Here is a 16,089-nt window from a genome sequence, read left to right on the forward strand (position 1 = left end):
GATGCTTCCAGGAGAATACCACATCTTTATATATCTATGTGGCAACAGTGAAGTCAAAGAAACACACCAACACAGATTCATTTGCATAACCCTTTTTCATCCTAGTGGTTGTTGAAACGGCACTAGAAAATGCATGATGCCAGTTATTCCAGCAGGACTGTTCTGTTTTTTTTTTTACAAATTGCAGTTCCAGGCCATGAAGGTTTGTGCTTCAACAGCAAGTTAAAGTCATAGGCAAATGAAACGGTGTTCTGTGATGTTTGCATACCACACTTTCAAACTGGCCATTCATCAATGTGTGCTCACATGAAATCTTATCAAAGATCAACATCAGAGTGAGCCATCTTACCACCCAAAACCCACCACAGACTCTGATTTCCACAACAACTTCAAACAGTGGCTCCCTGCCGTTAATGTCCGACTGTAGAAATAAAGCAGAAATATCAGATCTGTCTGTGGTTCATGCAAAAATTGCCTGGAGCTGCAGAGCAGAGCAAGTCAGTGGGAATTGGTTAAGCTTTGATACATTTGCACTGAAGACAGGTTCTCCTGGGATGCAGGTGAGGAGGTGAGGTGGAAAGGTTTTTTGTCCTGCATGCTAATGAATGAATGGCCATCTAAAAACCAAGACCTTGCTCCTATGTCGAGCTGCATCTAATTAACAAATTCTGGATAATCACCAGTCTGAAAGGCACAGAAATGGGTGTGGTGCTGGTGGGTTCTGTCATGAAATAACACATAAGCAAATCAGTCTACCGTGCTACACCAGGATTCACAAATTCATTGCTGCCAAGGAGGCAAGGCAGCTCCTCAAAGCTGATTGACAACCCAAGGGCCCTTGAGGCGTCTGATATGAAAACCAGGTGTTTTAATACAAGGGGAGCTGGGGAGCAAAAAGAGAGTAGGGGAGGAAGGGGCAGACATACAGAACTACAGAGATGGAGCAGGAGAAATGAAGGGGAGGAAAAGAGGATGCTGTAGAGAGACTGAGAGCAAGAGGAAAAGAGGCACAGGGAGAAAATGAGAGAGTCTGTGCCTAAGGCTAGAATTCACTACGCTCTTTGGTTGTGCATTTGTTGCTGGGGTTCAAGAGTTCACCAGTCGTCTTAGCACAGCTCCGTCCCGTGCCGTTAACCACTCGACGCCACTGCCAGGCTCAGTTGGCTCGGGGTGACTGACCACGATACGTACATCATAAAAACCCCAGGCAGGCCGCGGTTCAGCCTGAGTTCATGGGCCGTGGCTCCGGCGGCAGAGGTGAGTCGTCTGTCGGGGGCCGGTCTGCAGCCACATCCACATGCCTTATTAATCTCAGTGGGAGCAGGTCCAAAGTGTTAAGATTGCCTCTCTTCAGATAGTGGCTTTTCAAATGCATCACAGGCATGATCCACTGACTGGCAAGAATTCTGTGGAATGTTACTTCTCAAGCTTGATAGCATCACTGCTAGCTTTTTGCTTCCGCTTTGTGTGTTGTGGAAAACGACATGGGGGCAGTGTTCTTGTTCAGTGTCCTGCTGTCATGTCTTGGTCTGTGCAGTCCCCTTGCCCCTCCCCAAGAACATTAACAAATAAACATTGCTATCAGTGTAGAGGGAGGTGGGGTGTCTCCATACAGGGAGTGCAGAATTATTAAGCAAATGAGTATTTTGTCCACATCATCCTCTTCATGCATGTTGTTTTACTCCAAGCTGTATAGGCTCGAAAGCCTACTACCAATTAAGCATATTAGGTGATGTGCATCTCTGTAATGTGAAGGGGTGTGGTCTAATGACATCAAAACCCTATATCAGGTGTGCATAATTATTAGGCAACTTCCTTTCCTTTGGCAAAATGGGTCAAAAGAAGGACTTGACAGGCTCAGAAAAGTCAAAATACTGAGAAAGCTTGCAGAGGGATGCAGCACTCTTAAAATTGCAAAGCTTCTGAAGCGTGATCATCGAACATTCAAGCGTTTCATTCAAAATAGTCAACAGGGTCGCAAGAAGCGTGTGGGAAAACCAAGGCGCAAAATAACTGCCCATGAACTGAGAAACGTCAAGCGTGCAGCTGCCAAGATGCCACTTGCCACCAGTTTGTCCATATTTCAGAGCTGCAACATCACTGGAGTGTCCAAAAGCACAAGGTGTGCAATACTCAGAGACATGGCCAAGGTAAGAAAGGCTGAAAGACGACCACCACTGAACAAGACACACAAGCTGAAACGTCAAGACTGGGCCAAGAAATATCTCAAGACTGATTTTTCTAAGGTTTTATGGACTGATGAAATGAGAGTGAGTCTTGATGGGCCAGATGGATGGGCCCGTGGCTGGATTGGTAAAGGGCAGAGAGCTCCAGTCTGACTCAGACGCCAGCAAGGTGGAGGTGGAGTACTGGTTTGGGCTGGTATCATCAAAGATGAGCTTGTGGGGCCTTTTCGGGTTGAGGATGGAGTCAAGCTCAACTCCCAGTCCTACTGTCAGTTTCTGGAAGACACCTTCTTCAAGCAGTGGTACAGGAAGAAGTCTGCATCCTTCAAGAAAAACATGATTTTCATGCAGGACAATGCTCCATCACACACGTCCAAGTACTCCACAGCGTGGCTGGCAAGAAAAGGTATAAAAGAAGAAAAACTAATGACATGGCCTCCTTGTTCACGTGATCTGAACCCCATTGAGAACCTGTGGTCCATCATCAAATGTGAGATTTACAAGGAGGGAAAACAGTACACCTCTCTGAACAGTGTCTGGGAGGCTGTGGTTGCTGCTGCACGCAATGCTGATGGTGAACAGATCAAAACACTGACAGAATCCATGGATGGCAGGCTTTTGAGTGTCCTTGCAAAGAAAGGTGGCTATATTGGTCGCTGATTTGTTTTTGTTTTGTTTTTGAATGTCAGAAATGTATATTTGTGAATGTGGAGATGTTATATTGGTTTCACTGGTAAAAATAAATAATTGAAATGGGTATATATTTGTTTTTTGTTAAGTTGCCTAATAATTATGCACAGTAATAGTCACCTGCACACACAGATATCACCCTAAAATAGCTAAAAATATAAACAAACTAAAAACTACTTCCAAAAACATTCAGCTTTGATATTAATGAGTTTTTTTGGGTTCATTGAGAACATGATTGTTGTTCAATAATAAAATTATTCTTCAAAAATACAACTTGCCTAATAATTTTGCACTCCCTGTATAAGTGTCAAGCAAATCAATTAAATATGGTCATAAGAATATAGATCTTTTATTTCAGGATCCGTTATATATGGCAAAATATATAACTTTTTTTTAGAGCACCACCTAAACAGATGAGGCTTCCAGGGAAGCCTGTGCCCTTTTCATAGTGTCCTATTTATTAGAGTTCCATTGTGTTGGTTATCTTCTGCCTTTTCTGTACATGATTTACATATGACCTGTCGATGAGCGTAATTCATGATTTTCTGCATTTGTGGCCTTCCTAACTCAGTACAGTGTGACAGAAGATGGCCAAAGTGTGAAAGGTGTCAGTGCGTTGCTGCCTGTTATTGGCAAAATGGAACTTTTCGGTGTGGTAGGTAAACCCAAACTTTCCTTTTTTTCCCAAGCTCACCCTAAACTGGTAACAGATATGTGATAGTTGCATGAAAATTAATTTCTGTTTTGTTTTTTCACAGTCCCGATTAACTGAGAAGAATAAAAGTATGGCAAACTAGCAAAGCAAACAATGGCATGCAAAGGGGCTTCTTTTTATTCATTCTTCGCCAGACTGTCTCTAGGTTGAGCTGGACCTTGTCCAGCAGCAGTCACACTCTAATTACTGCCACAGTACCATTACTGGAATCAGTGCATGCACTCATTAGCTATTGTCTGGCTCTGCAGGAAAACTGCCCAGGAAACCACCCTCCCTCCCAACCTCCCTTCAACAGACTACGCAGGTGAGAAGGCATATTTTAAGAACCATAGTGTTATATAATTAATGTATATGTTCCCATATTCCTCATTTCCATCTAACTTTTGACAAAACCAGTAAAACGTTTTTCTAAGAATAAAAGATGCAGCCACAATAACATAGAAGAGGACCCTGGCTAAACTAGAATTATGGCAAGGCAGAATGGCTCTGCGTGGCGAGACAAGGAAGTGTCACTGAGGAGGCTGGCATGACTGCTTGACTTATGGCATCATAACATGAACGTTTTTATTGGCTTGAAAACAAAGAATTTTTGTGTCCTCTCACAAAACATGCTCGAATTTGTCATTTATGATATAACATTATTGCCTTACCCAGGCCTGGGGTTAATGTGCGATACTGCAGCAATCCAGCATGACAGTCCACAAAGAACAGACTATTCATCAAAACTCTTATCTGGCCAGGGAGTTCTGCACTCAGGGACTTTGTAGCTGAACATGAGGCCAGCTTGACTCGATTTTTAATGACTTCTTATCAGTGAGCCCCACAGACTCCAGCTAATATCATTTTGACATGAGGCCCATAAAATGCAAGCTGTGCAGTGCACAATTCAGCAGACTGTGTCTGAGAGAAAGTTCCTGCACTTTGTGCCCTACTGGACAAGATAGAGTAAAGATAATAAATGTTGTCTTAAACTCACCAATACCCAAGGCTGAGCTGGCATCTTTCTTCTACACAGGTTATGGACTGGATGGCACTGAGCCTGGATCAGAGAGACAAGTCCAAATCAACATACAAAATTTCAGAGCTACTGTGATCCTGTCAGATGTGGACAGTCATGACAGGTCAGTGGTTGCCAAAACAATTGTCTTATGCATGCTTCTGGAGTACTGAATGCAGCAAAATATGATTATTTACATCAGACCTTATCTCTTGTTTTGGATTTGCAACAAAATGCTTGCAGCTCTGGACTGGCATCTTGAGAAAAAAAGATATTAGGCCAGCTTTTCCTTTTCCACAGCCACTTTGGCACAATAAGACCAACAAATGGACCAACCTTTGTGGACCAACGATTGGTTGTGTAGATATTTCTCTAGTGTTTAGGGCCTCATTTGCCTATAAGTGTAAGTTCTTCCCCCACCCACATACCTTTCAGCTCCTACGCATGATCTGAGTTTCAGTGCCATGTTCTTGGACATCACAGGATAAGAGCTAACTAAGCATGTTACCTGTATGCACATTTTGTTCATGTGATTTTGTCAACTGGCAATTTGTTTGTGAGTCCTGCTGGAATTGTTGTAATACCCAACTCTCAAAAAGATGAGCAAATGAAAAAATATAGAACTGCACTTCACAGATGTTACAAATTACTTAACAATAAAAAGTGCGTATCAGTCACATATTTGTGAAAAAAGGTCATGACCTTTCTTTGCTGAATCTTTGCTTACCTCCTTTTACTAACAGTCATCACACAGCTTGAGTTGGGTTTGTCTGAATCATCATAGTTGGTATCCGTTGCCCTGTGGCCTGGCCTCGCTCTTGTTTGCATCTGAGGCTCAGAGACCTCAGACTCACCTTTGATGAGCAGTTCACTTGAAAGCAGCCACCTTACTTAAGAAAAACCTCAGAAGGACCTGGCAAGCAGTTCATAGGTTCACTCTACCCACATCCCTTGGGCTGGTATGGGTATCACATTCGCCATCTTGCCTGAAATCATTTAGACAAGTTTCAGACTTTATCAGCGACAGCATCTTTGCGAAGGACTTGAGGACCCATCAAAAATGCCACTGTCCAACTGTCAGTTCTTTGTTATTCCTTCAATTAATCACTTGTCAATTTTTTGTTCCTCAGTTTTACTAAGCTGACAATGTTTACAATGACCTTAATATGATCTGACTGCAGAATATAGACACATTGGTAAAAACACATCCTATTAGACCATATTTTATGCAGAATATGTTTATGTAGGATATGTCCCACACACATATAACAAATGCATTGTTGCACAATTGTCTGTTTATCTTGGTGAATGCTTCACGTTCGGTACCCGTGCAGCTTTGCTGATGTTTAGAAGCCGAGTTGGGTGGAAGGCGATTGGACTACGGCCAAGCAGAGGTTAGCACCCAGGTGGCTCTCGGCTCCAGATGTCTCCCTGTTTTTACTGCCAGAGACCGAGAGTTCACCAAGATCCCCCGGGTAATGCAGTCAGCTGTCAGATTTTTTTTTGTGTGCTACGGTGAGGACTGCCCTGAGATGGAAAGGCTGCTGGATGATTGGTTGTGCGATCTAAGCGTTGTGATTGGCAATCTGACACAAACTGACAGACCCTCACTGACCTTGTGCAACAATACTTTTAATACTGGGCGATTTTGTCATGTGCTCTGCCCTGCTCTGCTGTAATCCACTTAAACGCAGGGAACACGCAATGCAGTGTGAGAAGCAAAACAGGATTATCGTTTCTCCCTGGAATACAAACAGCGTGCAGTGTTTTTCTGTCACAATAACGTTCTTGCATTCTGCATTGGATTTAGAATGTGTGAGTTTGTCAAAAACACTAACACACACAAGAAGTGCGATCTCATTTGCCCTAAAAACGCATGAAAATTCGTCATATAACAGTGCAGCAAGAAATGTCACACAAGTAAACCGAAAAAGTGGGTGAGAGAATCTACTACTTTTGGATTTTTGTCTCCTCCTGGGCTTTAACTCGTGCGATTGTTGGAGAGAAGTTGGAGAGCCACCAAGCCTGGAATAAATCAACCCTGTCAGCCATCAACAACAGCCAGCGAAGGGGGAGGGAAGTAGGTAAAGAAAAAGCGAGGGATAGGAGGGGTGAGGCGGGGAGAAAGACCGATTTGGAAGTAGACTGGCAACAAGTCGTGCAGGGTGGGAGGGGGTCTGGAAGAAGAAATGGAAGTGGGCCGGGCAATAGGTAGAAGTAGGGCAGAGAAAGAACAAAACAGACTGGGGCTGAAGGGGAGGGGTGGCGGCGCAGGCAGGCCTGCTCTGCTGTTTTGAAACACGAGCTTGAATAATATCCCTGAGCATTACACTTTCCCAACTGTTTTTGCAGTTGTTACTCCATTGCGTGAGCAGGAGCGAGTGTGCAAAAAAAAAAAAAAAAAAAACAGGCACGTCTGCGCACGCGCCGCGCATCTCCCGCCAAATGCAGCCGCTGTGTTTGTGGCGTTCGCGCTTACTTTCCTTCTCTTTTGTATGCTTGTATTAACGTGAGCAACACCAGCCAGACACATTCAGTAAAGTGTTTGCAGTTTTTATCATTGTTGTAGTAGTGTGCCAACTGACACTTTACTCAGTGTACATAGGAAAATCTCAACAAGAATTCAAATAAGAACCGAACGGGTTGGCCGCTAAAAAAAAAAATACTTGCCAACAAAGGTCTGTTTTGTTTGCTCTGACAGTTCGGAATGACACAATAAGTGCCTGTCAAGATATGTGGAGTCCGAGATCTCCAAAACCCGCGGGATTTCATGCATCTGATGAATGCATTTACAGACTACACGACCCTCCGATTCAGCTCGATCTGGATTTGACAGTCAAAGTGGTAACGTGCGGCCCGAACATTTTATAAAGGCAAGTTCACTGGGTTCATAGCCTGCGCTTGGAGAATATCAGATCCCTCCCCCTGACCACAGCACGAGGCCTGAGTGTGTGTGAGTGTGTGTGTGTGTGTGTGAGTGAGTACCACAGCTGTGAGACTGGGAGTGACTGCCTGTCATACAACTCAACAAAAGACTTGGCCAGGCGAAGCGGTTCTCAGTAAACAGAGCGGTGCTCTGAATGTGAAGGGGCTGCACAATGGCCTGGGTAAATAGGTGACTCTTTCAGCTAATTAAATAAAAGTCCACCGCAGTGCAGCAATTACCCAGAGAGAGTGATATGCGGCGTAATTGTGTTGGAGAGCCGTGGTGCACCGTTAAGGCCCCTTATTTTCCTTTGGGGTCTGTTACATGGCTGGGCCTATTTGTTATTGGTCACTTCTGTTTTTGCTTTTGTGTGAATGGATAGCTGAGCATGAGCGAGCGAGTGCACTGCTATGCTAATTTCTACTTGCAATCACAGCGTGGCTCCATTGGATGCCAGAGCCTGATCTTACGCTCCTGTCCACGTCCACGTTAATGACCGATCTGAGGCATGCATGAACACACACAGATGGCTCGGCTAACATAAGCACACACGCAGAACGAAGGCGCATGTGTGATCTTAAACTTTCAATATTGACTTGCAGTCAAAAGGAGTGTCCTGCAGCATGAGTTTGCTGTAGGACTTTCATTAAGTCTTAGTCTTCTGCTGTCTCTCTCTTGCCTGCAGGGGCAGTTATGAGAGGCCACGTCTAATAACGTGCCCCCTCCCCCACACTTCCTTGCACATTCACTCTCTCTCTCACACACACACACACACACACACACACACACAAACTCTTTTATTTTCTTTCTTTTGCACTCTGCCACAGTTCCCATGGCAATATATGCAGAGTGTATGTACATGACTTGTTTTCTAGTCAGTATGTTAACCTTGCTTAATTTGTACCGTGCATTCTGTGTGTGTGTGTGTGTGTGTGTGTGTGTGTTGTGCCAGATGTGTAAAGGAGGAATGGGGTGGAGGGTCACTAAAGGCACAGATTGTCTTCCCGTTGCCTGGGGAGTATGCTGGTAACCAGTGAGTTTGTGCTTGCAGCCCCTGTTTTGGTTCTGATGCACAGAACTGATCAGGGCATAAATGTAATGTCCGAAAACAAAGGAGCTCTGCAAGTTCTCCATTCTTCTTTCTTTTTCCCTTCACCCCACGGCCAACTCCCTCTTAAATCCCCATTTCATTTCAATGCTAAGCTTAGCAACTGAAAGTCTTGAATATATTCTGTGTTGTCTGCATTAGTAGCATAAAGTTCCTGGTTAATGCTAGCAGCTCCGACATCATTGTCTACATTTATCATGCAGAATGAAATTAATTTGTTGGAAGATATATGTAGTTTGTTACCTAATGCACAGCACTTTTTTGGTTCTTATTCCTGAAGGTGTGTGAAGGTGTTCTGTGTTTGTGCTGATTAGGCTCTTGCGCGTTTCATATGTTGCTTTGTCTTGATGAAAGTCCTACTCATGTCGTGGCTGCTGGAGCCCATCCTTGGATGCTGGGTGCAGGACAGGGACTCACCCAGGGTGAGGTCCAAGCCCAAAGGTACACACACTAAGTCACCAAGATAAACATTACATCTAAATCAAATTGTGTTCTGAGGCTGTATGGCATTTTAATGTTGAAATCTTGAAATTATGAACATATGCAATGATAGCAATGATAACACGCACACAACAAACTGCTTAAAGCAGTAACACTGACAGCAGAGATTACATAGAGGGAGTTAATTTTGTCAAAATTAGTCAAAAAAAAGAGGTGATGATTTTTCTACCTGTTTGGTTTGTCAATGATGTGATCCCGAGGTGACTCTGTCCACTGATGGCAGTGTTTGTGGCAGGCTGTGCATGATCTGCTTCCAAATGATATACAGCAAATATGTACATTTCACATTTCCGTCATCTCTTTACATACATGACAAATACAGTAATTATACATTTTAATAAAATACATTCTATTGTTTTTGTTTGGAGCAACTTGTCAGTAAGGAATCACATGCTTTTGTATATTTGTGCACCTGTTATATAACATAAAATGTTAAAATGTCCTCAAAATATAATCTAATTTCTTGATTCTGTATGTTAACATCCGTAAATCTTGAAGACATACTCGATATGAAATTAGCAGACAAGCACTACATCTAACTTCGCACTTTGAAAGCAGGTCTCCCAAATGTCCCTTTTGTGGTGCTCCCATCAAACGAAAACACACTTAGAACACTTGTTCGGCATGAGCCAAGGGATGCGGCATTGTGGCTGAGGCATGCAAGCTCTCACCTGATATGTGTGTCTGTGTGGGCTTAATTTGCCTTGTACTGCTGCTACTACATGCACACTTCCAAGCTCACCCCTCTCTTACTCTATAAAATGGAAGTTAAAGATATAACCCTTTATTTAGTCGCCCCATATCTGTTTCATTGTTATGCTGAGTGACAGATGAAATGAAGAGTTTCGGTGGAGAGCCAGGACTCTCCCAAGTTTCTGCTGTTCACTGTGACTCAGTGTCTATAATTTTTTTTCTGCACGTGCTCAGGGGCAGCAATTAAGCAATTGCACTTGTGAAGAAGAGCCCTGTGTGTGCAACATCGCCAGCGGACACTGTGGCTTTCAACTTGAGAGGTCCTGAGACACCTTTCAGCACAATTAGCAAGTAGTTCAACTGCTAATAGCTACTTTATTCACTACTGCCTGTCTGGCCTTTGGCAGCATTTAACTCCAGCATGTATTTTGACTACAGCGTGCAATGCTAAGCCCTTTCAGCACTAAAATGACCAAAAAACAGCTTGTAAAGTGTATGAAATTTGTAGGAAAAAAACCATAGTGTCTAAAACACATGCACTGTTACAATTTGCACGCTGACAGGAAGGGGTTAACCACAGCGGCAACAGACTGTTTTGATTGGCTTCACAGACATAAACAAGAGCCGCACTTGCTGGTGACCCCTGGGCCCGACCCTCAGAGATAGACGCTCCAGCTAATGGGTGTCTTTTTTCAGCAGGGTGCAGCGCGGTAACAGAGGGCCCATTGTTCCAGGCTCCGGCCCGCCAGAGCCCCGCACCAGTGAAAAGTGCTGAGCCAAGCAGGACTGGAGACCGAACCCAGAGCGGCCAGCCAGCCCCTCCCGCCCTGCGCCGGCTCCTTCAGCGCAACACAGGCCTGCTGTGTTGTCCCTCCCTCCCTTTTTCTACATCTCTCCATCCCATCTAAGAGTACGCACACACCATGCAAACACACTTTCTCTCCCAACCCCCACCCTGCACGCACACACACAGTCTGCCTTATCACTCTCTAGCTCTGTTTCGCTTTCATATGTACACACACACACACACACACACACGCACTCACACGAACAGGCTATACTCCTCACCAAGCTATACACCTACCCCAGGGGAGATTTAAAACCCCAGGCAGGATAATCGCCCCCAACACCCCCCTCCACCCGTCTTTTCTTCTCACTGTGCCGGTCTGTTTATACACAGAAGCACAATAGGTGGAGGTGTAGAGGGTGAGTGTGGTGGAGTCCGACAGCCACTGGTTTTGACTAATCGCTGATTGGTCATTTGATATGTCATATTTTGTTTCACCAGGATGTCATGGGAACACATCAACAGGTTCCCGAGCGAAAAGGCGCAGCCATTCATCACCGGCTACAACATTCACATTCAAATGAATTCATTTAGCTTCAGTCCCTTTGGAGCATCACAGGGTTAAGTGTGGCAGGGCCACAGCAGTACTACTTGTAGTATTTATAAGAGTGGCTTATGAAGCTTATGACTTCACTGCTTTTTGTTGCATGCATAAGCGAGTCCACTGACCTGTAGGTTACGATCATCTTCATTTACTTACAGTCCCTTATTCGTAGAGCCTGCGCTTATATGATGAAACCCACATCTCCTGTCAGTTGTGCTCATTGGCCCTGCGGCAGTAGTCTTTGCCAAGAAAGTGGTTCGACAGGTGAATCCAGGATAGCTGACAGTGCTAACAACAGGCCTGCCGCGCACACCTCCGGCTCTTAAAAAAAAACAACAGATGTAACTAAAGCCACCTCTCCGGCCAGTTTTTCAACTTACAGTTTTGTTTCTTGGGCTAAGGCCACAATTTGGTACAATCACACCAAAAAAATAAAAGCAGAATGCAATGATTTGCTAATCTCACGAGCCCTCAGGCAGCATTGTATAAAAAAAACCCCATGATTTTGTTATTTAATCACTGCGTGGGCCTATCGTCTGTGTACAGTGCTCACTGCGACATGAGACAAATTGGCTAAATGTATTTTGTACTAAATAGGCCTTATTTGAAGATGATCCAGAAATGGCACCAGTTCAATCACCTACATGGGATGGGGGTACAGCTTGCATATCTGGAAAGTTGTGCTAGCTACTTGGGTCTAAGAGCAACTTCTGCTCCAATGCAGTCCAAGATTTAGAGGGATTTTGCATATTTCACTAAGACAATGCGAAACCTCACAGGGCATGTTTTACCACAGCAGTTTACAGGCTGATGTTAAAATTAGAAGGGATTCTGCACAGCGGTGAACATGGCTCTGCCCAAACCTTTCAAGAAGTATCACTAATATCAAATTAAAGTTGACATTGGTACATTGTCTCAGATTCAACTTGTTTTGAAAAAATATGTTGACTATGTTTGACTATGTTTGGGTTAATGAGATTTGCAAATCATTTCATTCTGTGTTTATTTATATTTTAGTGGTTAGAAAAGGACACACTACACACTTGTTCTGGGGACCAGAATGTGAAGTTAAAACAAAAAATTCCATAAAACACATAATATGGATGTGGTGCTTATTGTTGCTTCTGCGCTGTTGGACAGGTAGCAGTTGGACTGGCTACAACTGGGGGGGACAGACAGTGGTCACTGGACATTGGACCTTGCAATGTCTGTAGTGCACGTCAGCAGCTAAGTCATGGCCTTTAGAGAAAATGATGTTAACTTAGGCTGAGGGGGGACTTTTCCCAGCCACTCTATAAATGGATACAAATGCAGTAGTCCCGAGACCAGTAGACAGGTCATTTGCGGTCGGTGTCTTCTCTGTGTGTGTGTGTGTGTGTGAGCGACTAAGGGTTCTCTGACAGGCAGTCATTAGCCCTGCCAGAATGCTTGACTGGGTCCAGTGAATTAATGACCTCACGGCAGGAGGGGAAACAGCAGCACCAGTTCTGCCAAGGGCCTGGCAGGGCTCTCCTTCAGCAGAGAGAGGGGGAGAGGAAGAAAATAAATTCTTTTTTGGTTCACTGCAGTCCTCTGTAATCCTCCACAGGGTTACTTTGGGACCCTGAGCAGCAGAGGACACTGGGGTAAAATAAACACAAAAGGCAAGACTTTCATAAATTTTATTGGAAAAAAGTACCAGTTAACAAAAACAAAAATCAGAAAAAAAATCCTTTCAGAGCAAAGCCCTTATGTACAGCATATTGCACTAAATAACAAGTCATCTAAAATTTTCATAAAATGTAAAAAAAAAAAAAAAAAAAGAAGTAATGAGTGCACAATACAGTCTCGAAGACACACAGTCAATGTTTACAAAAATGCTACATTTTCGCTGGGTCTCATTACTTGGTATACAGAGAGTGTGAGTCTCAAGACTTTTTTTTTTTTACTGAGTGAAATGGCAACAAATAGCCAAAAAATAGACAGTATTCATGAAGGGTTGAAAACACTGAACACTAAATCTGTTTTTTTTTTTTTGATGTAACAAAATGTCTTCAAACTGAACCGTACGGCCCCTTACACAGGTTCATAGGAATGCTGAAAGTTTTTTTTTTTTTTTTTTTTTTTTACATTAAAGCCCTTGATTATACTTTACATCATTCACAGATCTTGTACATTTTATAGGCCAAATGGTCTTTTAAAAAGGACACAAAAGAAAATCCATCAAACCATAAGGAAGAATTGATATAAAATTTTTGTTCAAATGAATTATGGAGTTCATTTATAAATAAAACATACTGCTGGATTCCCATCTCACATGCCCCAGATCCTCCTGTGCTTTTGATCCCACATAACCTAAATACACAACCAAATCACAATCAAATATGGGCTGCACAGAAGCCTGTCTCACCTCCACCTCACCAAATGTACGGTCAAAATGGAAAAACAACCAGCTTGGGCTTGTATGACGCCAGATATTATAATCCAGAGAGTACTATTACACAACAGCCAGGAATTACAAGACAGACATCGCAAAACAAAACAAAACAAAAAAGTTTCCAGTGTATGATTTGAGGAAGAAAAAAGAAAAAAAAAGGGACCCAGCAGGAACCAGGTATCAGAGATGAAAATGCAATGACAGCACTGTCCTGTAATGACAATGTTTGTAGTTTTTATGTGCTGGGCATGACCAGATCCTTTGTCTTTGTGCATGTTGTATAGGTCATCAGTGATGATGTAAGGTAATGCTAAATCAGGGTCAAAGCCTTTAGCTACCCAGGTTCCCGTTCCCAAACATCCAAGAACACAAGTCAACTTCATTTCAGCACTTTAGCAGCTGAATGTTTCCATTAGCTGTTAAAGTGCATGAATCCCTTCTTCCTTACATTCAGTCATTTAAATGTGTTTGCATCCAATTACTTTTTCTTCTGTCTCGGATTAAAAGTATGTAAATCTGGCTACTATAGAGATAGTGGACAATGTGCACTCAAGTACAATTAAAACCAAAACATACTGCAGAACTACCCCTCAACAGGGAAGGAGGGAGATAAAAAAAAATAAACCCAAAACAATATATACACGTCCAATAAAATAATAAAAAAAACGAAGAAATTGCACATGTAAATGTACAGTAGCAAACATACAAAAATAAATTAGAAAAGAAGGTTAAATAAATTACAAAACCTAACATCACAAAGAAAATTGGGAGCGGTGCACATGCTGACAGATAGGGTGAAGTCTTTTGAGCAAGGGAGAAGTGAGCGAGGGAGAGAGACTGCTAACTGGCTCAGCGTTCAAAAATCTGCAGGAAACAAACAAGGGTCAGCACATCTCAAAAGTCCACCTGCTTCAAACCCAGCCTTCACCTCAAAGTGCCCTGCTCAACAGTCCAAAGGGTAAAGCGGAGGTTGCAAAGCACTCATCCTGGTCCACCTTCCAGTCCAGGCTCTTAGTGCATTCTACATCCAAGCGCAACAAAATTTTGGCCAGGCTGGAGGGTCTTGAGAACCTTCACTGCAGAGCTCGCTCTGTATGTGTGTATACTTTTATACAGTACCATACGGTATATGTACCCTGGTGATATTTAATACAGGCAGGAACCTCTATGTCTTTTTAAAATGAAAGCAGATTGTGAAAGCAGAAACAGCATGACGTGCATTATGCATTTCTTCTATACTGGGATGATGTGAAGCAAATAGTTTTTCCCCTCTCAGAGTGTGCACCACTCCTTTTAGTGGCCATAAAAATATCAAGGCAAAAAAAAAAAAAAGGATAACATAACTTCCGAAGGAAAAAAAAAAAGGAGGGGGACACACATACAATAACAGCAAAAAGAGTGAATCAGTGTCATCAAACATCTTAAACTTTTTAACAATACTTACAGTTTAAATTTTCTTATTTGAGGTTTTTTCCTCCAGTCTTGTACAAAGAAACAAAAAAACAATAAAAAGGCAAATGGTAGTGGTCATTTATATTCAAACGTTACACCACTGGGCCACTTTACAATACCTGAAAGGTACAAAATATTACAAAAACCAGACCAGTCCTGAGAAATGAGAGGCTGTCGGTTCACAGATTTGTTTGCACAGTATTGCTCTACTGCCAAAAGTGTGGCATGGAGTATCTCCTACCGGCAATTAAGAAAAGCATAATTCAAACACAAAATTTTATCAAAAAAACAAAAAAAAAAAAAAACAATTATTAATAGGCACAGTCTCAATATGAACTTGGAGTTCAAATAACTACTATGCTAATATTTGGTTATTTATTTCTAAACATTTCCTCAATATCCTGGATATGTTTAACCTGTGTACAAAAAGGCCTCTTGCAAAACACCACATCAATAACCTTCATGAAACCTATGTATGTGTAGAGGTTTGATCTGTTCTATTATTGGACTCGGCCGTTCTATGCAAACATCTTCACATTCATTTAAAGTTTGAATTAGGAGACTTTCTTCTAGGAGGCCTGAATCCCTGACTGGAAAAAAATGTGCTTTCCTGTTTAAAAAAGTTTTAGTGCAAACAATATGGATCCAGAGCTCATCAGGGGTTCTGCCAGTCATAAGTAGTAATCTTTAGGTTGTAGGCTGCTGCATATTGTTGAGACCAGTCACAAAGACTGAAGTGGTCATCCCCATCATCCATTTCTAATCTCTTAAGAAGGCAGGTAACTCTCTGAAGAGCTCACTGGTTTTTGTTTCAGATGCCTTTTGTATCTACAGTAGGAACATCCCCCAGACTCTATCCCCTCCAAACCAGGTTCACCAACAATGCACTTCATGAAGCTTTCATGGCACAACACTGGACAACAAACTGTGACCAGATTCTAAGGAAGCCAATGAAAAAGCAGATGTGATCTGACAACATTAATTGACACTGAAAAACAGAAAAAAAGGCAAAAA

At 42.7% G+C, this 16,089-nt stretch overlaps 1 long non-coding RNA gene across 1 annotated transcript; it reads right to left on the reverse strand.

The window, feature by feature from the left end:
* Positions 1 to 7,029: 7,029 nt before the first annotated feature.
* On the reverse strand, positions 7,030 to 11,524 carry LOC114802048 (uncharacterized). Its single transcript, XR_003751677.1, has 3 exons — positions 11,333 to 11,524; positions 9,293 to 9,370; positions 7,030 to 9,072 (listed from the first exon to the last, which is right to left on the reverse strand). It is a non-coding gene; the product is annotated as an uncharacterized LOC114802048 (long non-coding RNA).
* Positions 11,525 to 16,089: the final 4,565 nt, after the last annotated feature.

Source organism: Denticeps clupeoides, chromosome 1, assembly GCF_900700375.1.
Source record: "Denticeps clupeoides chromosome 1, fDenClu1.1, whole genome shotgun sequence".
In the NCBI taxonomy this organism is placed as follows: Eukaryota; Metazoa; Chordata; class Actinopteri; order Clupeiformes; family Denticipitidae; genus Denticeps; species Denticeps clupeoides.